The sequence below is a fragment of the Megalobrama amblycephala genome, unplaced genomic scaffold (genome assembly GCF_018812025.1).
Source record: "Megalobrama amblycephala isolate DHTTF-2021 unplaced genomic scaffold, ASM1881202v1 scaffold532, whole genome shotgun sequence".
NCBI classification, from domain to species: domain Eukaryota; kingdom Metazoa; phylum Chordata; class Actinopteri; order Cypriniformes; family Xenocyprididae; genus Megalobrama; species Megalobrama amblycephala.
The window spans coordinates 1-20,808 of record NW_025953444.1 but is presented as its reverse complement, the minus strand read 5'-3'; the positions used below and the strand labels follow the sequence as shown (position 1 = coordinate 20,808).

The 20,808-nt window shown below is 36.2% G+C and overlaps 1 pseudogene; it reads left to right on the top strand.

Moving 5' to 3' along the window:
* The first annotated feature begins 14,826 nt into the window (after positions 1-14,826).
* Positions 14,827-19,857, top strand: LOC125261940 (annotated as a pseudogene).
* The last annotated feature ends 951 nt before the right edge of the window (positions 19,858-20,808 follow it).

Below are 20,808 nucleotides of genomic sequence, written 5' to 3'. Positions count from 1 at the left end.
CTACTTGTGTTTCTGTATGACCTGTCTGACCTTTCTTGCAAGAAATAAAAGCTTTAAAGACAATTGGACGTGTTTGTCTCTTATGCAGTAGAGTCGGAGTTGATTTTTTTGCCACAACAATTTCTTAAAATAACCATTTTTATCAAACAGAATTTCTTACTTTCTGAATATTTTTTCAAGTACATGTATTGCCATCTCATGTAGAAGTCTCATTTGTAATATATTCTCAATCGATTTATCTTCCTCTGTAATGTGAGTGACTTTAAATACAAATGAGTAAAAAATATTTTTGTACAGTAAGGCATGTTTTGTCTTTCATTATGATAATCTAAAGCACATTTTTAGTTAAGTCAGTCTTTTAATTTTAAATGGGGACCTATTATGCCATTTTTCAAAGTCTTGAATTTGTTTTTGGGCTCAACTAGGTTGTCATGTTTGAATGCTCAAAAAAACACTTTATTTTTCACATTCTTTTATATTGTTGCAGCACCTTTCTTCCCAGTCTGTCAGTAATGCTTTGTTTAGTTCCTGTCTCTGTGAAGCCCCTCCTACTGTAAAGCTCAATGTGCTCTGATTGGTGGTGTGTTGTGATTGGTCAACCATTCTGAGTGTTTGGAAATGTCACTCCCCTTACCATAACTGTGAGTTTCAACCAGTCTATGGTTTCAACACACTACTACTAAGGGTACGTTTACATGACAATCATGTACTCAAAATGGAAATGTTTTTTCTTTGTATAATTCTGTGAAAATGACTAAAAATGCTGTATTGTGCATATCTGGTCTCTAGTTGGCAATGTCAGTTTATAAAGAAAGACTACACTCCTGCACACATACACAGATTTTTTTCACAGAGCACCAAACGTTTATACCCATAGACTAAACATATAATAAGCCTGTGCACGCTGTCACTGTTTTCACAGATTTGCGTATTTATAGTTTACATGGAGATGATAACGGTATCATTTTCAAAAACTTCCACTTTGAAACCCGTTTTCAAAAGTTTGCGTTTTCAGGCCCCCAAAATGTTTTTGTCATGTAAATGAGAGGCCAAAACGTATGAAAAGGTAAACTCAAGAAACTCAACCAGGCATCACCCCTTTTTTTTTTTTTTTGCATAAGCATTTTTTTTTTTCTTGCATTGGGCAGGAATTATTTATATGAGGAATATCATGACGTGTATGTTCCTGGAAGAAACGACTTTTCTCCAGTATTGTGATGTATTTCCAAGTGAAACGGAATATTGAATAAAGGGAAGGTTTTACTTTAGCGCTCCTCCTCTCCATCTCACGCTCATAGCAGACTACGGTTTGAGGGGAGTGTTTTAAGCGTTTTCAACCCAAGCCGACAAACTGACGTCATCAGATCATTTCAGATTTTGATTAAAGATTAACGCGTCAAACAATTTTTTTCTGTGTAATAACTTGCACCGATTAATTGTTCACCACAAGACTAGTAATACGCACTAACAAAGTAAACGGTCAATTTTGATTTCATGCCAACTTAAAGGTTTTTGATGAAAACATTCCAGGATTTTTCTCCATATAGTGGACTTCAATGGAGCCCAAACAGTTGAAGGTCAACATTACAGTAATACACTTAGCAGTGTCTACACTGCCGGAATACTAATAGAGAAGAAGAGAGCTAGTTCAAGATGAGCATTTATTGTTAAAATGTATAAAATTTAAAAAAAAAAATTAGAAATTGAGCAATGGTTTCTCTAGATGAGACCCTCATTTCTCGTCTGGTATCGTGTAGAACGCATTGAAGCTGCAATGAAACTGTCATTTTGATCTTCAACTGTTTGGAGGCCATTGAAGTCCACTAAATGGAGAAAAATCCTGGAATGTTTTCATCAAAAACCTTAATTTCTTTTTGACTGTAGAGAGAAGGACATGAACATCTTGGATGACGTGGGGGTGAGTAAATTATCAGGAAAATTTAATTTGAAAGTGAACTAATCCTTTAAACAAAATACATAAAGCATGGAATCTATGAAAATTTGATTTATTAATTTACTTTACTGAATGCAGAAAGCAAAGAGAGGAAATGAGATTAGAAATACAGAAGTTACAAAGATAGTGTGTTACCTTGTATGTGATTCCCATGTCTTCAGAGGCAGTTCTGCTTTTAACCTCTTCCATATTTTGCCTATAGAATATAAAGCACAACATGAAATCAAGCAGAAAAATGTCCTACAAGCTGCTATATCTCTCTGTGGACTGACAATGACTTGAATGTGTTTTTTTTTATCTATATAAAATGATGTTTGTGGTTGTGGTGTTCTCTCTTTTGTTTTCTCTCTTTTTTTTGTGCGTATGCTTTCCTGACAGGTTAAAGGTTACCACCTGTGCTTCATTGGTCATGTGAACACTGCCTGTGCACTGATTGGTGCATTCCTAATAGCTATGGCATAAAACTGCGGAGAGAGACAATACAGCATGTGATCTTTCGCTCTCCAGTCCCTGGGAGGACGTAACAATTGGGGGCTTGTCCAGGCTCCATGCAGTAAAAACAAGCCCGCCTATCTCCTTGACGCACAGGATTTCGACCATTCGTTTTAGGACGAGCGCCGCTTTTCCACGAGCGAGAAAATTTTGGAGAAAGGGACTCTTCCCCACAAACCTTTCAGTGGATGAAGGAATATTAGGAGTTAACTCGTGCGAAAAAACTTTGCGGTGTGTAAGCACAAATTCATCAGCTGATACCACAGCCTCAGCAAGTGTGTTTAACTTCTGTTCATTTAAGTGTTGCACAACTTTTTCAGGAATACTCTTTTTAAAATCTTCTAGCAAAACCAATTCACAAAGTTGTTCAAAAGTGTCAGTTTTACTAGACAGGCACCATTTTTCAAACAAAGCTCTCTTCTCCCTTCCAAACTCAACATACGTTTGTTTGGATGTCTTCGCATGTGACTGAAACCTCTGGCGATACGCTTCGGGAACTAATTCGTATGCACAAAGCACAGTTGCCTTTAGCACATCAAGCGAATCCTCTAAGCTTAAAGCTGAAATTACTTCTTGCGCCTTAACCACTAGACTGAATTGAAGTAACAAAGCCCACATGTCTTTAGGCCAGTTAAGCTTACCCTCTATTCGCTCAAAAGCTACGAAATAAGCGTCCACTTCGGCTTCTCGGAAAGGACCCACATGGAAAGAACCTATATGTGGATATATGCGCATATATGAAACCTATATGCAGTGTATATGTACATATATGCTGCATATATGCACATATATGATAATATATATGCTGCATATATGCGCATATATACTGCATATATGCTATATATATGCTGCATATATGTGCATATATACTGCATATATGCTATATATATGCTGCATATATGCGTATATATACTGCATATATGTGTATATATGCCACATATAGGCAAAATTGAGGTGCATATATGTGCATATACAGGAAATATAGGTCTCCTGTATTGCTTCTTCATATCCATATATATGCCCTATACATACAAGATATGTCTTCTATATAGCTAATGGCAGGATCTGGTCATTTTGTAGCTCATATCTCATTTTTGACTGTCATACATGATGCCTAGCTCATATTTTCTATTATCAAGGCAAAAACTAAGAATTAACGAAAAAAATTATGCAAGAACTTATGTATGTGCGAATGTAGCAGTTATGTATTTAGACAATTATTTTGTGATTCCACTTGCCATGACCATATTTGGGGTTTCCTGCCGCCATGCTGACTTGGGGTGTTGACGCACTTTGCTGCTTCCCAGTCTGCATGAGACATCACAGCGGTAGGTCGCACAAAGTTTTTGCGGTGATTCAATTAAGGCCATGTTTCATGTAACAGCTGAATTCACATGATATATTTGTATGATTGTAATCCAAAACCCCTCTGTGATGTACATTCAGATGTTTCGTTGATTATTTTTCTTTACTTAAGTTACTTTTAATATCTCTCTTTCTCAGCGTTGTGCGTTGTCCTCATATATTGCCATTTGTGTTATACAGAATAAAGTGAGGACCTGATGGCAAGATTTTTCGCAGTCTGTCTTTGATTACGACACAACGCAGAAAACACACCGCTACACGAACACGTGAAATTGGTCCCACATGGAAAAACCTATATAAACATATATGTTTCAATATAGGTTTGATATAGGTTTTTAATATATGTGACATATATAAAATTGGCCGTTTTCCTATATTATGTGTACATATATGTACATATATGTGTATATATATATATGTGTATATATATATATGTGTACATATATGTGTACATATATGTGTACATATGTGTACATATATGTGTGCATATATGTGTACATATATGTGTGCATATATGTACATATATGTACATATAATATAGGAAAACAGCCAATTTTATATATGTCACATATATGTAAACCTATATCAAAACCTATATTGAAACATATATGTTTATATAGGTTTTTCCATGTGGGGAGGCACAAGCTTAACATATTTACTGATGTCAAATGTAGAAATAGAAGAAGACGGAGCAGAACTAACTGGCGAAACTGGAAACACTGCATAAGGGGATGGACGAGAATGAGGTACAGGCACCGGCTTTTTCATTGCAGCATGAGCCTCTAAATCAAACTTACGCAATTGAATCTCATAATCTTTCTTTGTTTCAATGACATGCAGCCTAATAATTTGAGATTCATATTCTTGTTTTTTTATTTCTAAATCCAATTCCTGAAGCCTAATTTCCAACATGGGATTATAAGCTTGCACCTGCTCAGAGTCTAGAAAAACCGCAGGTGCAGATGTTTCTGCCACAGCATCCTGAGGTTTCCCATCATCACCATTCTCCGAACCCTCAGCTAAAATACCAGCATCCACTAACTTACTTGCTTAGTAGCTTCCCTCGCCACCCGAATATTAAAAATATCCGCAATCGATTGCAAATCTTTTTTTCTACAATGGTTAAAAACCTCAGTGGAAGGAGAAAGAGTAAAAGCTGTCAAATCAAATTCCATTTCTTCTCCCACAAGAGGTCCTTTATGCCCCCCCCCCCCCCCTTCCCCTACTACGAAGAAATACCAAACAACAAAAGAGAGACGAGAGTAAATTTCAACTTACCAACGTTTCTTTAGAAAGGCTTTCGCCTATTGCGCCCGGACGAACCCCCAATTGTTACGTCCTCCCATTTTTGTCCCGAGTAAATAGGGATCGAACGAACAAAAAATTGGAGAGACTTAACAATTGGGGGCTCGTCCGGGCGCAATAGGCTTACTTTGAGTCATCACCTTTCTGAATTGATCTGCAAGACCTCCTTCCAAAAAACACACTACCAATTAGTAACACAAACCCAGCTACTGACACCAGGGTCAGCCAGAGAGGATGAGCCTGTGGATGAATCACACCTGGACTGTTTTTCCTGCTCTGTGCTGAAGAAAATAAAGAGAAGAAGAACTACGTTTGGAGCTTTTATACAAACTGATCCACTTAAAGAAACCTTTAAAAGGGTGGTTCATTGCGATTTCACTTTTTAAACTTTAGTTAGTGTGTAATGTTGCTGCTTGAGCATAAACAGCATCTGCAAAGTTACAGCGCTGAAAGTTCAATGCAAATGGAGATATTGTCTTTTAAAGTTATGGCAGTATAATGCCTACAAAAACAACCAGTTTGGACTACAACAAGCTTCTTCAAAACACTGCCCATGGGCAGAGGTGGGAAGTCCAGGGGTCAGAGAGTAAAAGTCCTGCCATATTTTTATTCCACCCACTGAAGCATTAATGAGATAAATAAGTGTTTAATTGAGTGATGATTGACCATTATTGAAGACACCTGATGATAACAAGTGTAGCAGTTATGTATTTTAGACTATTATTTTGTGATTCCACTTGCCATGACCATATTTGGGGTTTCCTGCCGCCATGCTGACTTGGGGGGTTGGTGCCCTTTGCTGCTTCCCAGTCTGCATGAGACGTCACAGCGGTAGGTCGCACAAAGTTTTTGCGGTGATTCAATTAAGGCCATGTTTCATGTAACAGCTGAATTCACATGATATATTTGTATGATTGTAATCTAAAACCCCTCTGTGATGTACATTCAGATGTTTCGTTGATTATTTTTTTCTTTACTTAAGCTACTTTTAATATCTCTCTTTCTCAGCGTCGTGCATTGCTGCCGCACGCTGTTTATATGCTGCACAAGTCCTCATATATTGCCATTTGTGTTATACAGGTACATGCTTTATTGTTATATGTTCTTAAAATGCGTTTTGTAAAAAGTATATTTCCCAGTCTGCATGAGATGTCACAGCGTGTCGTGCATTGCTGCCGCACGCTGTTTATATGCTGCACAAGTCCTCATATATTGCCATTTGTTATACAGAAAAAAGTGAGGATCTGATGGCAAGAATTTTCGCAGTCTGGCTTTGATTCCGACACAACGCAGAAAACACACCGCTACACAAGCAGAATCACCAAAGGAGAAAATCACTATTTTTAAGTTACCATCATCAAGGTCAGGGTTTGTTTTAGTTGAGCTCTTGACTCTTTAACATTAGATTTTGTTTGGGCAGTTTTAACTGCATTAAAACCAAAGTTAAAAGATGATCAGGTGGTGTTGGTTATGTTTTCACGTAATCATTATTTGATCTGAATCACTGAACTCATTTAGAGCCCAATCTTAGTTAGATTTGCATGATTAATTACAGCAGCACTGTGATTCCACAGCAGAAGATCAACTTTATCAATACAATCTTTTTTTTTTTTTTGAAAGTTATCCTTACACACACAAAAAAAAGTTATTTTAGGCACACACAGACATCAAGAATCAGCGTATGAATCTCAACAATGGTGACAAGCAACATATTCTGATAAACAGATCAACTCTGAACATTAGAAAACAAGCTACTAAAAAGTCACAGAAAAACAGCAAAATTTAAATTGTGAGAATAAAGAAAATTACTAAGACAATTCAGCTCATAATTTATTCATGCAGCAATGCATGATGGGAGGCATGGATGAATTTTGTTTGGTGGCACCCAGAATGCATTGCAACATGCTTTATTACTCTCACCACTGTTGAGATTCACAGACTGATTCTTGATGTCGGTGTGTTTAAATAAAGCTTTTTTTTTTTTTTTAAATCAGAACTTTAAAAAAAATATATATGTTTTTGTATTGTAAAAGTTGATGTTCTGCTGTAGAATCACAGTGCTGCTGTAATCAATAATGTAAATCTAACTAAGATTTCTAATCAAATAATGATTAGGTGAAAACATAACCAACACCACCTGATCATCTCTTAACTTTTCTTGGCTGGTTGGTTTTAACGCAGTTAAAACTGCCCAAACAAAATCTAATTTTAAAAAGTCAAGGGTCAAGAGCTCAGCTAAAACAAACCCTGACCTCGATGATGGTAACTTAAAAAAAATGTTCTCCTTTGGTGATTCTGCTTGTTATCATCAGGTGTCTTCAATAATGGTCAATCATCACTCAATTAAACACTTATTTATCTCATTAATGCTTCAGTGGGTGGAATAAAAAATATGGCAGGACTTTTACTCTCTGACCCCTGGACTTCCCACCTCTGCTTAGGCCTACATATTTTATGCGATATTCAAAATTTGCCTGTGAGAAGGAATAGCGACTGTAGAAAGCAAAAGCCAAATCCCGGACATTTTAGGCGATTTACATTTTTTTTGGGTCCAAAAAGAGGACATGTCCAGGAAAAAGAGGACGTATGGTCACCTATCATTGTCCTTTGAGAGCAATGGGCCATCCTTAAACGCTATTAGTAAAAACAACCACTCAATTATTTGTTGTACCTACACTTTTATTCAGGTATCGTGTGTGTCAAAAGTGCTTCAGTGACAGATGTATGACACAGGCTACACCGTAATTTAAATGCAGCAAACTTTAATGGACAGTAAATCAAAGGCAGAATACCGTAACTCTAGGCCATACAATAACATCTAAACAGCGGCTAAATAATAACAGAGAACCCTAACTCAATCTGAGTGTTCCAAAACAAAGTCAAAGAGCGGTAACTGGGGTTACGGTGTTCTGCCTTGGTTTCTCATGGGCTTTTGGAAATTACTGTCAATACAACCCATTACTTTTTTCTCAAAAAACAAAACAAAACAAAACAAAACAAAAAAACTATGGAATTGACTCAAGATACTTATCCACATGATAAATGAGGACTTGAATGTCTCAAAATATCAATAACTAATTTTTGACCAAAACTGAAGTTACTGTCTTTTGTAGGGCAGTTTTGAAGTTACTGTCTTTTGTCTTTTGTTTTTGCCTCTATTATTATTATTATTATTATTATTATTATTATTATTTATTATTATTTTATAATTAAGTTCTACTTTAAAATACAAGCTCAAAAGGTAATATTTACAGTCTAAATTGTAACATACAGCCATTACACATTAAATCAATCCAATTGCCACCACACTTTCAAAAATGACCAGATATGATCTTAGTGAAAACACACAAAAATAAAACATTAGGGACTATTAGCCCAAGTCACACCCCTGCTGTTATGGACTGATGATTCAAATCTGATGGTGCTTTTTAAATAAACTTATTGGCCTCAAGCATTGTGTCAACTTCTCAGGAATCAAAGTAGTATTCTATAATACTAGATAACTGTATACTCTCCATGAACTGTATACATCCAAAGAGAGAAAAAGGGCTCAAAAAATCACTCTGGATCCGTCACATCCAAGCATCTTTTTCTTTGAACTTTTGCAGTCTGGCCAGCGCTATACAGAGCACTGAGCACCAGAACAGACAGGCACAAGAAAAGTTTATTCCCCCAGGCAATCATGAACAGTTAAATGTTCTCCCCACTGTGCAATGACAACTAAAAGGAACATCACTTATTGATACAATACTATATCTCTTCTTATCCCATTCCTTTCCTTGTTAATTCTAGTAAATACAAATTTGTTTATAGTGTGTATCTTATTCACATATATATTTATTTTATTTTTGTATATGTGTACTGTTGTTGTCTCTGTGTACTGGAAGCTTCTTCTGTCACCAAAAAATTCCTTGTGTGCAAACATATTTGACACTAAAGCTCCTTCTGATTCTGATAAATATAATAAAAATACTGCTTCATTGTGATATGGTGTTTCAAGGTACACAATAAAATATTGCATTATTTTTTTCTTGCCATTCAGTAATACATTTTCATCGTGAAAATGTATTTCTTGCCATTCAGTAATACATTTTCACGATCATCAGCTGGAGTGCCCTTGAGAGCCACCAGGGGGCACTCCATTACAGACTTTTGCCATTCCATCAAAGACTACATTCCCCATAATTCATTGCCATTGACTGCATTTATGAGAGCTGTCTTCCCTCTCTAGAAAATCTCTAGGATCGCCCTCAAAAGTCTCCATTTTTCACAAAAACTCTCCAATATGATAATTAAGTAGGTGCAAACAGGTCTGCATATGTGTATATTGAGAAAAAAAAAAAAAGGGACACCCATTCATGACAACTGGACAGCTCAACAATAGATGAAGTAGTTTATTTGAACTTGAACAAATGTTTTTTATATTAAGCCTATTTTACATCTAATTCATTATTTCTAAAGAACTCCTTCAGGAGTGTGCATTAAGTTGTCACTCTATAAACAAATAACTCCCTTTTTAAAAAAAATATATATATTTTTTAATGTCATAAATTATGACAGACTAGGATTATTTTATATATATATATATATATATGATCTGTCTATTGTCTTAATAATTATGTCTGCTAAGCTCTGCTAAACATTATTTTAACAGATTTTCCAAATTAAAAATCAATAGAATACATAGCCTACCATATCGGCTTCAGGGAAAGTCTGGAGTAACAGTAATTGATCAATGTTACTCTGGGTCTGTTGTTCTTCAGCAGCACAGACTTGGCTATCACCGGCATGCTAGTCAGACAGTCCACAGTTCATTATTTTCATCATTAGTTGCAGGACAGACCCTCGGATAACTTTTTACCAATTCAGCTCTATAGAGAGCATTTTCATGCATACTGCTGTGTGTTCAGTGTGCAGGCTCATAGCAGGATTGAGTGTGAATGTGAGATTACCGGCAGGGTGTGGCCAACTAGTGCCAGAGTTTAATTGCAAAAAAAAAAAAAAACCCCTCCAATAAATCGCAAATTTTATTTAAAAATAGTTTATTTTACTGGACCTTATTAATGGACCCTTTTCACATTTCCAGTGTTCTCAGAAGCAGAAGTCGTCATAATTGGGTAAACTTACAGGAGGCTGCATTTCTAGGACCGTTTAATTGATTAAGTTTATATTAAATATTTTCCTAACCAATTCCTAGCCCTAAACCTACCCATTGGTAACCCTGTTTAAATATTTACAACTAGATGGCGCTGTCACAAAAATTAGAGTCCTAGAAATGCAGTCCTGAAACTGCTGCAGTCCTAGAAGTGCAGTCTCCGGTATTGCAGGTAATATTGCAATCGATTGTAGTCTTGAGTTTCTTCCAGGAACATACACATCATGATATTCCTCATTTAAATAATTCCTGTCCAAGGCTTATGCAAAAAAAAAAAAAAAAAAAAAAAGGGGTGATGCCTGGTTGAGTTTCTTGAGTTTAACTTTTTATACGTTTTGGCCACTTATTTACATGACAGCAATGTTTTGGGGGCCTGAAAACGCAAACTTTTGAAAACGGGTTTCAAAGTGTAAGTTTTTGAAAATGATACCGTTATCATCTCCATGTAAACTATAAATACGCAAATCTGTGAAAACAGTGACAGCATGCACATGCTTATTATATGTTTAGTCTATGGGCATAAACGTTTGGTGCTCTGTGAAAAAAATGCATATACAAACTGACATCACCAACTATTGGCCTGATATGCACAATACAGCATTTTTAATCATTTTCACAGATCTATATAAAGAAAAAACTTTTCCATTTTGAGTACATCATTGTCATGTAAACGTACCCTTAGTAATATCCCAGATAGCAAACAATGATCGAAACAATGTTAAATCAATGTTAATGTGTCAACGTTAACCACATTGAATCAATGTCACTTTTGCACCCACAATTAATGTTGAAAAAATGTTGAAATTTCAACAAAAAATGTGTAATTATATAATAATAGTAATTTTTAAATTTTGCTGTTTTTCTGTGACTTTTTAGTAGCTTGTTTTCTAATGTTCAGAGTTGATATGTTTATCAGAATATGTTGCTTGTCACCGTCATTGAGATTCATATGCTGATTCTTGATGTCTGTGTGTGATAAGGACAACTTTCAAAAAAAATTTGTATTGATAAAGTTGATCTTCTGCTGTAGATCACAGTGCTGCTGTAATCAATAATGTAAATCTAACTAAGATTGGGTTCTAAATGAGTTCAGTGATTCAGAACAAACAATAATTATGTGAAAACATAACCAACACCACCTGATCATCTTTTAATTTTGCTTGTCTGGTTGGTTTTAATGCAGTTAAAACTACCCTAACTAAATCTGATATTAAAAAGTCAAGGGTCAAGAGCTCAACTAAAACAAACCCTGACCTCGATGATGGTAACTTAAAAATAGTGATTTTCTCCTTTGGTGATTCTGCTTGTTATCATCAGGTGTCTTCAATAATGGTCAATCGTCACTCAATTAAACACTAGTTTATCTCATTAATGCTTCAGTGGGTGGAATAAAAATATGGCAGGACTTTTACTCTCTGACCCCTGGACTTCCCACCTCTGGGCCTAAGTAATAATGTATGAGAGGCTGTGCTGTATCGTGAATAAGTCACGGCCGAAGGGCGTTGTTGCAACCCCTTCAGCTGTGGCTTATTCACGATACAGCATTAGCCTCGAGTACCTTATTGCTTTTATAAAATGGTTATACAATACAATACAAATATTAAAGTGTATCAGTGCAACTTTCATGAAGTAAACTTTCACTAATAGCTTTCCTTCCACTGGAAAAAATAGTCCCTGACCGTGAACAGCAACAGAAGTTACATTATTATGCCATTAGATGGCGGTAAAGTCTTTATGAGTGAGTCAGTCAGTGAAGACTTTTTACATTGAAAAGACTGAATTGTTTTGAAAGACGCAACTGACAAATCCTTTGACTAGCGACTGTCAGTCACGGGAAAACCCCTTAAAGGGGTGGTTCAATGCGATTTCACTTTTTTAACTTTAGTTAGTGTGTAATGTTGCTGCTTGAGCATAAACAGTATCTGCAAAGTTACAGTGCAGAAAGTTCAATGCAAACGGAGATATTGTCTTTTAAAGTTATGGCAGTTTATTGCCTACAAAAACGACCGGTTTGGACTACAACGAGCTTCTTCCCGGGTTGGTGACATCATAAACCCTGCAAAACACGCTTCGGGGACATGCAACAAAGTGGGCGAGGCCATATCATATCTTTTAAAGTTATAAATAAAAAGGGTTTAAAAACCGGTGTATACCAACCGCAATGCAATATGCTGCGATCAGATCGATGGCTACAGTGCTTCAGATTTCAGGTTAGTATTTTTGTTCTGCCTCAATACCGACTTGAAGCAGAGCAAAGTGGCACACAGCTCAGCAGTTTTTTGAAACTTAGATGAGTCACGCACATTATATCTCTTTTGCACCATATCCTGTACAATAGCAGCACTCAATCTCACTTGTTTACTATAGTGGACGAAGACGGGAAGCAAACCGGAAACCGGTATGCCGACTTCTGCCGCTAGCGGAAGTTCGTCACTACGCTTGTGCACGTAGTCAATTGAGCATACAATACAACCAAAGCCCACGTAACCGGTAACAAATGGTAAGGGGCGTGGTGTTTCCGGACGCTTCAGCGAATCACGATGGCTCTGGATTACACTGGGCCCTAACCAATCTGAGCACATTGCACCCCAAAAACACAATCAAGCCTAGAAAAAAAACATTGAACCACCCCTTTAACTGTTAAAAGGACAAGATAATACATCGGACAAGCAGATTTTTTATTATGAACATAGGACTGACCTGAAGGAAAATACTAAATCTGAATGCTGGTAATAAACTCGCTCACTCGATCTCTTTCTCATAATACTATTCTACATAAAATGGTAAGCTTCAATGAACAATATCAATTGAGAACATACAGTTTACGTTGTTTACGTTGTTTACGTTGCTAAGAGTGGTTGCTAAGGGTGCTGTGTAGTGATACACAGAGCCGTTGGGTGAAGCGGTCATAGCCGTGTTTTATTGTGAATAAAACACTACTATTGACCAATCAGAATCAAGGACAGGAACTAACCATTTTATAATTGCAAATAAAGCAGCGTATCAATCCAGTGAGCCAAAGAGAACAAAATCGTCACTTCCTGATAAACTGGTGATAAATATCACCAAAGTCCCTTTAAGACAAGTCATTTCACTCAGCGGCCATCTTTGAAACGCCTCTCGGGCATCCTGGGCATCATGCAGCTCCTATCTCTTTGAATGGGGAAACATCAGATTCTCCAAAACTGTTCGGCAACCTTACGATTAAATTTCATATTTGAAATCACCAATGAAATCTAACAACAACCGACTCATAAATTTAGTCTCTAAACGCTCGAATCATGACAAATGTATTTTTTCAGGCTGGATCAAGCTAATGCGCATCAACTAAATGTGCGTCTCTTCGGAGGCGCTCGTCTGACTGTTTCTATAGAAACCGGTGATTCTAACGGCCGCTGAAGTGACGCGATGACTTTACCAGTCGGCGATTGGCTCTTGGCTTTAGAAGGCGGGACTTATTCTGCCATATTGCGCGTTACACTTTCTCCCATTCAAAACAATACGAGTGACACGTCTTGTGTTATTCTGTAGTCTTTGATATCACTAAGAAAAATGGAAGTTGCTGCAGTAGAAGCCACTGTATATAATAATTTGTGTATATAATAAATTATTTGTGCCTCAGAGCACACAGATGAAACACAATAAACTCTGTCATGTTATCTTGCATTCAGATGCCTGGTGTTCAATCGTCTGAGGCGCTTCTGGGAGGGATTTATACTGAACCACTTTGGCGAAAGACTTTGTTCAGGCATTATAGAATGACCAAAACAGGATGCTGTGCAAACACATCACAACACGACTTTCATGCCTACTTGTACAATTTCTACTTGTACAATTTCTATAGTCGATCTTCAGGAATGTATACCATAGAACACAAGGAGGACTGAAATTATTTTTGACCGAAATAGTAGATTTTTTTATTTTGTTTTAGCCTATGGCCATGAAAAGAAACAGTGTCATGTAGAAGATGTTAAAAGCTAAACTATTTTTTTATTTGTTTGTTATTATTCTATTGTTGAGGGCCAAAAGTTGAATGGAAAGGATGTATTACTTTATGTATTAAATTACAATAACATAGTTGCATGGTTGTGAATGCATTTTTCAAGGTAAGAAATTGTGTGACACAAAAGGTGCATTACAAACAAATTTGATAGATCGCAGTCTACTTCATTTAGCTAGCTAGAAGCCTATAGCATAAATAGGCTAGTCTCCAAGGCTACTGAACTTCTCCATATAACAAAGCAATTGTAAATTGTGAACACACTGAAGTGTTCATTTCCTGTTTTCTAAGTGCTCTTACAAGCCCATATCGATGCATTTCCACAGTATAGTCTCACAAAGTAAACTAATTAAGAGTTAGCCAACATTTTTCAAATGTACAAGCCTTGTGAGCAAATTAAGTATATGAAGTATATAGATCTTATGTTTTAAACAGACTATGATGTTAGCAGAATGTAGTCACGCCCCTGCATGACATTGAAGCACACACCCTCTTATCTCTGATCAGACCCCTCAAGATCATTTGTGAAATTGTTCAAAACTGGGTTTCGTGAGTTGTTGTTCATCTAAACTCTACAGCTATGGACTCAAGAACAGTGTCAGTCTTATTATGGGTATTGCTGTCCTCATCCACTGGAATCAAACTAGATGGAAATGGTTATGTTGATGTTAACATTGCAATCAGTTCAAGAGTACAACAGGATAACACGCTTATTGATAAAATCAAGGTGAATATATGTTTTTTTGTCTATTTAACAAAATATGAATTAATGGTTTTAATGGCTTTTGTGACAGATAATATTTTGTAGCAGTTTGTATGAAAATCATAGAAAGAAACATATAGGGGGATTCAGGTTGATTGGGACACTTTTTCTAAGTCTCAATTGCAAAAATTTTCAATCATCCTCAATTCACCCTAATCAAGTTTAATTAACAGTATTTGTGAATGAACAAATTAAAGTATATTGCTTTTTTATAAATACTGTATTTTGAGTTTTTCTCATTTTTCATTCTGACAGGACATGGTCACTAAAGGGTCGATTCATCTTCATCAAGCATTGGATAAAAAGGTTTATTTCAAAGAAGCAACGATACTCGTTCCACCCCACTGGAGTAGTAAGGATTTTACCAAAGCAAGAGCAGAGTCCTATGAAAAGGTACAGAGAATTATGCAATTTTTTCTTACGTGTCAAATATTAATGTTTACTCATTTCATTAACATACTGCTGACAATTTCAATGTGAAATGCAGGCAAACATAAGAATTGATAATGCTAATCCAGCATATGGTGATGAACCCTACACTCTTCAATATGGTGAATGTGGAGCTGAGGCTCAGTTCATTCATTTCACCCCAAACTTCCTCCGAGACGACACACTCATTAAGACTTATGGGTCAAGAGGTGAATGTCATTTGTTATCTTTCAACATTTGTGCAGGTTAATGCACTAATCTGTTTGTTTTATTAACAAGAATGTTTGTTTGTTTGCAGGAAATGTCTTAGTCCATGAATGGGCTCATCTGAGATGGGGCGTGTATGATGAATACAGTGAAACAAAACCATTCTACTACTCTAATGGCCGTATTGAAGCTACAAGGTCATAAAACTTAATAAAAAAGAATATTTTTAAAATGTCTTTGTAAATTATCTCAACCATTGATTTCCTGCTTATCTTTAGGTGTAGCAAAAACATTAAAGGTCAGTTTTATGATGAATCACATCAACCGTGCCAGACTGATCCACAAACTTTACTACCGACTAAAGGGTGCAAGTTTTTTCCTAACAAATATCAAAACACAGACAACTCTATAATGTTCTTACCAAGCCTGGATTCTGTAAGTACAGATTTTACATGTTCCCACACATGCAAAATGTATCTTTGACCATTTGCAATGCATTTCATGCAACATACAGAATGAAGTAATTATTTGAAATATTTGGTTTCAGGTGAGCACTTTTTGTCGTGAAAACGAGCACAATTATGAAGCCCCAAACTTGCAAAACAAAAAATGTGGCAAAGCAACACGGACTGTGATATTTGAGGATTCTGTTGATAAAGACGCACTTCGTTCTCTGAAACCACTGCTGTCCTCTCCACCAGTGCCAACTTTCAAAGTTGTGCAGCGAATGCATCGGGTTGTTTGTCTCGTCCTTGATGTCTCAGGAAGCATGCAAGTATGCCATAACATTAACTTTACTTGAAAACAAAGATGCTTCCAATTATTATAACCTTCAATGCTCTGATATGATCTCAATCATTTTGAATGAGTATAAACCTGATATTACATACATTTTTTTTTTATTGCACCCCTTTTCTAGGGCCCCAGAATGCCTCGACTACAGCAGGCTGCCACACATTTCCTGCAGAACATCATTGAGGATCAAGCCAGTGTTGGAATTGTAACCTTTAGTTCTGATGCTTCTACTCTGAGCCCCTTGACTACTATTGACAGTGAATCCACACGAGAGAAACTCATCAAATTGTTGCCAAAAGTAGCAGATGGAGGGACATACATTTGTAAAGGCCTCACCCTAGGCTTACAGGTGCAATATTGATCATGTTTATGATGTGTTAAGTATATAGCCTACAGTTTGTTTTATACCAATGTTCTGTATTTGTCTTCAAAACTTAAAGGTACTCAAAAATGACAATGGGAATGTGATAGGGGATGAAATCATTTTTCTGACAGATGGTGAAGCATCAGACAATATTAATAGTTGTGTTCCAGCTGCAATTGAAAGTGGCGCCATTATACACACAATAGCTTTGGGTGATAAAGCAGCTAAAGCACTGAGGGAAATGGCTGACAAAACTGGTAAGTACCATCATCACATAATGACATACAATGTTCCAGAAAAAGTCTAAATAAAAAAAATGAGAACAAGTTCCATGTAAATTATTATTTTATTTTTTGGTTGGTTGGTCTCTAAATTTATTATAGTAGGCATACACCTATAAGTGGATCTTAATGGTTTTAATGGCTTTTGTGAAAGATAATATTTTGTTGCAGCTTTTAAAGAAAATCATAGAAAGAAATATATAGGGTGAATTTAGGTTGATTAGGACACTTTTTCCTAGTCTCAATTGCAAAAAATTGGAAACTAACAAAATATCAAATCAATTGGAAAATCTACAAACATATGATGCTAGAAGAATAACAAATGATCTGAGCCACATTACTAACTTTCAACTAATTGATCCCAAGGTGATTTTTGTTATATATTGTTTGATGTTTTGGTATGTATGTGTGAAAAATGCAAAAAATGTAGTAAATCATAATATTCATATTATGAATGCCTGTTTATTATCCAGTGCTTATTTCTTATATGTTTTATGTTGGAATTAGGCGGGAAATTTATCACAGCCAGTGACAACATTCTCTCTAATCAGCTATTGCATGGATTTTCTTCACTTACAATACCAACAGGAGATCCAAACAAAAGACCCAGTTCAGGTTTGACAAGTGATCGCTCATTGCTCATGGTAAAATACTTTAAGATTATTATAAATATTCTGATAATTCATTTTTATCACCACTTTAGATAGACAGTACGGGAAAAAAAACATCAGACTGGTTCAATGGGACAATATTAGTGGATCAGACCATTGGTACCAAAACCAGTTTTACAATAACCTATGAAAAAGTTTACCTGACATTTCCATACAGTCACCAAGTGGCTCAACCTACAAACAAATACAGATGCGTCATGATGAAGCAGCAAAAACAGTCACTTTTAAAGTTCCAGGAACTGCACAGGTGACAAACTACACAAGATTTAATTAACTTTCCTAAAACATTTTCATTAATTATTCATCTAATTATACTATTGTGTGTTTGCTAGCCTGGGGACTGGAAGTACAGTATCCAAACTACAATAAGTCAGTCTCTGACTATAACAGCAACGAGTCAAGCGGCGCGTGCTGATGTTCCTCCTATCGTTGTCAATGCCCACATGAACCAGCAGTTCAGTGACGGCACTAAACCCATGATAGTGTTTGCTGAGGTCAGTCAGAATTACAAGCCTGTAATAAAGGCTGAAGTGTGGGCTACGCTGGAGTCTGAATCTGGGTCCGCACAAGAATTACAACTTCTGGACAATGGAGCAGGTAAATTACCCATCATTTTTGTTTCCAGTGTGCACTCAAATCAGATTTACACTATAAGGCCAAAAATGCTCAAATAAATCAAGTATTGTTTTACAGGAGCTGATGCTTTTAAAGATGATGGCGTCTATTCCAGATATTTCACACAGGTGAAAAAAGGGAGAAGCAGCTTGAAAGTAAGAGTGAAGAATCTAGATGGACAAGCCAAATTTACTATCCAAAAAAGGGGTGGTGCCCCATACGTACCTGGATATGTGGTAAACGGTAAATCGTGAGATTGAGACTCTTAAAGCAAACTGTTCAAACATTTGTCCAAGTGGATGCTGCTCACTGGTGGTGGTTGAGGAGAAACCCCCTGATATGACTGTAAAGTGCTTTGGGTGTACAGACAGGAAATGCACTAGATAAATATTTCATTAATTAATTCATTCATTCAGTTCCTCAACTTTAAATTTATTTATGCGGTTCCTGTAATTTCAGGTGTGGTGGAGCTGAACCCTCCAAAGCCTCCAGTTTCTGACGAACATCTCGAGGTTGGAAGATTTACCAGGACAGTCACTGGAGAGAGTTTTGAAGTGGCTTTTACAGGCTCAACCCCACCAAATTTCCCCCCTAACAGAATCACAGATCTGAGTGCTGAGATCCAGGAGGACTCTGTGCTTCTCAACTGGACGGCTCCTGGTGAGGACCTCGACTATGGGACAGGTAAAGCATACAGTTAACACAAAATAAATGTGGTTATCACAAAATAATGTATATCTTTTATAGGCCTCACAAGGTGTTTCCTTCTTTTTAAGCTAAATCTTATGAGATCAGGTGGAGCTTTGACCTTAAAGAGCTTCGATTCAACTTCAGCAGTGCTCACGTATTCAACACATCTGCTGTCTCACCGCAGGAGGCTGGATCAGTTGAACAGCATTCATTCAATCCCAATATCACAATCCAAAATGGCACCACAGTCTTTTTTGCTGTTCAGTCTGTGGATAAAGTGAATGTAAAATCTGAAATCTCCAACATTGCTCAAGCTTCAAAGACGCTCCCTGGTCCAAAACCCACAGACATGCCAGGTCTAGACCTGAAGTTGATGTTTATTGCAATTTCTGTTTGTCTGGCAACTGTGGTGATTATTGGTATTATTGCGATAACAACATGGGCGTTGAGTCGAAGAAAACTTTCTGGTTCTTAGACTACAACTAACATTAATATCTGATACAAAGAAAATCTTTCTGTTGTACAATTACTGTGCTGAATTGTCTTTAGTTGTACATCATATGCTTGGCAAAAAATATAAAATGCAAAATACAGTTTGGTAAATTGTGTTTAGATTTGTTTATATTGGAAATGTTTGTGTTCTAGAGAGGCATATAATTAAACTCACTCAGATGATGACTGCTGTTCAGTTTTTTGGTTTTTTTTTGTTTTGTTTTTTTGCTTTTTTGTGTACCCTGAATATAATTAAATAAATGTGTCTAAAAGCATTATGATTCCCATCATTTCAAATTATGTCCATATCTACAAAAGATGTGTGCCCTCCCATGATAGATTAATAAATAATTAAAAAATGAATAAATAATTCTGTTACTCAGCAGAAAACTTGTATAAATATAAGATACATTATTTATTTTTAAAAAAACCTTGTAAACAAAAAATTGAATCAAATTTGATTCTGCACTCTGTTATAAAAGCTTAATTTTGTTGATTCATTCCAAACACAGTCACTTTGCATGATATCCACAGACATATAAGCATATCTGTTATGATTTACTGTATGTGTCTGATATATTAGTTATGTGTTTTATATAATTTTGTACTTTTTTTAATCATGAAGAAGTGTTTCACCATCTTCCACTTGACAAGTCATGTTTAATGTTGTTGAGAGTTGCTTAATAAATTTCATCAGATCCTGTGAGAGGGTTAAGCAAATAAGATGACATGTCATGTAGATATAAATATATCAATACGCCTTATAGTCATGTTTGAGGGGTTGTGAGAAAAGGTCTTTCTGGCTTTATGGATGGGCTGATTGTGACATTTGAAAAATCATAAGGTCGATCTGGGTTCAGTCATGGCATTGTTTATGAGGACTTTATATTGTCATTAGATCTCATTATGATCATTCATGATATTGTGCTTTCTGCCAGTGATGATATTTACATTATATGGCAACTATTCAGTCATATAGTTAGATGAGGGGCAATGATCTTGTAAAAGGAAAATCATTGTCTAAATAAAAACGCAACTGCTGGAAAATGACAATAGATTTTCAGCCATTAAGTTATTAGACACAACAAACCCCACGGCAGTATAGTACTCAATTACTTTCTACTTAACATTTTATAAATGATACCCCATATGTCCATAATACATCAAAGCTTAGACAGCTATGCTTTTATGCCGCACATGTTTCAAATGTTATGACTACATTTAACTTAT